At 64.6% G+C, this 1,174-nt stretch overlaps 1 protein-coding gene across 3 annotated transcripts in view; it reads right to left on the reverse strand.

Annotated features, from left to right (window-relative positions):
* The window catches only part of Rc3h1 (ring finger and CCCH-type domains 1), a 70,901-nt gene extending 70,006 nt beyond the window's left edge, over positions 1 to 895 (reverse strand). For all 3 annotated transcript variants that reach the window (XM_027417252.2, XM_027417250.2, XM_027417249.2), the window contains exon 1: positions 763 to 895. The gene's annotated coding sequence lies outside the window, so the exon portion shown is untranslated. The remainder of the gene's footprint in view (positions 1 to 762) is intronic.
* Between the last annotated feature and the right edge of the window lie 279 nt (positions 896 to 1,174).

The raw sequence follows: 1,174 nt of genomic DNA on the forward strand, positions 1-1,174 counted from the left end.
CAGTGTCTTTGTTTCCAGTTTCACAGACTATTCTGGGATGTCAAGAGTTATATTATTGTTGCTTCAAAAGAGCCCTAGTTTCAGTTCACCCTCACCAGGGATGTGAGTCCAGTGATTTTTAGAGACCTGATGTTTAGAATGATGTTAAGGAAAGGTCCACCCCTTACTACACCCCTTACTACTCCATCGTTTACCAACAGCCGTATTTTGTGTATTTTTGTTGTTGTTGTGGCACTTAAGTCTTTTTGAAAAAGGCACCTGCACATGGTTTCGCCTTGGCCAATAGGGTTTATCTACAGGAACTCCAGGGAAACCGACACCCTAAAACCCACTTGGCCGTGGAAGGGGGCTGGGGAAGGAGCAGCCACGCCTGGCAGCGAGGCAGGAGCGGCGGCTGTTTACAGGCGCCTTCTCCCTCCCCCACCGCACAGACAGGGGTCCAAACATTTCCAGCCAGCAACTCTCTGCCCGCCGGCCGTCCTCCGGGGCACCGGGAACCGGCCAGCCCAGGACCCTCACCCCTCCCGCCCCAGCCTTCCTTTCGTCCAGGGCGGTGTCTGCACCGCTCCTCGGCCTACCTACCCGGGCAGGCCCTCCGGACGGCACGCGGAGGCCTGAGGCCTAAAGGACGCCGGCCACTGACAAGCCCCGGGGCCGGTCCCGACGCAGGGCGGGTGAGGGCAGCCCCATCCCCGCCGCCGCCGCCTATTGTTCTCGGTCGCGGCCGCCCCGCTCCCACGCTGCCGCCCGCCACTTGCTCACCGCGCTGGTCCGAGCAGCAGCTCCTCTCAGCTCCGGGTCCCTGCGGCCGTCGCCACCGTCGCGGCAGCCGCCGCCGCCGCCGCTGCCACCATCGACTCTGACTCTGTCCCAGGCCGCGGGACCACGGCCGTAGCCGCCAACGCCAGCGCCGCCTCCGGCCCCCCACCTGCTGCTGCTGAGGCTGCTCCTGCAGCAGGGGCCATCTTGTTGGTCGGCCTCCCCTTCCTCCTCCGCGTCCTCCGCCGCCCGTCGCTCGTTGTCCTCGTCCCCTTCCTCTTCCTCAGACTCCGGCCCGCCCCGAGACTGGGGCGGAGATGAGAGTGAGGCTCCTCCTCTCGGGGTGGGGCCAACGGAGCGGAGGGCGTGGCTAACGAGGTGGGGCGTGACCCGCGAAGGGCGTGGCCCGGAGGAA

Source organism: Cricetulus griseus, chromosome 5, assembly GCF_003668045.3.
Source record: "Cricetulus griseus strain 17A/GY chromosome 5, alternate assembly CriGri-PICRH-1.0, whole genome shotgun sequence".
NCBI classification, from domain to species: domain Eukaryota; kingdom Metazoa; phylum Chordata; class Mammalia; order Rodentia; family Cricetidae; genus Cricetulus; species Cricetulus griseus.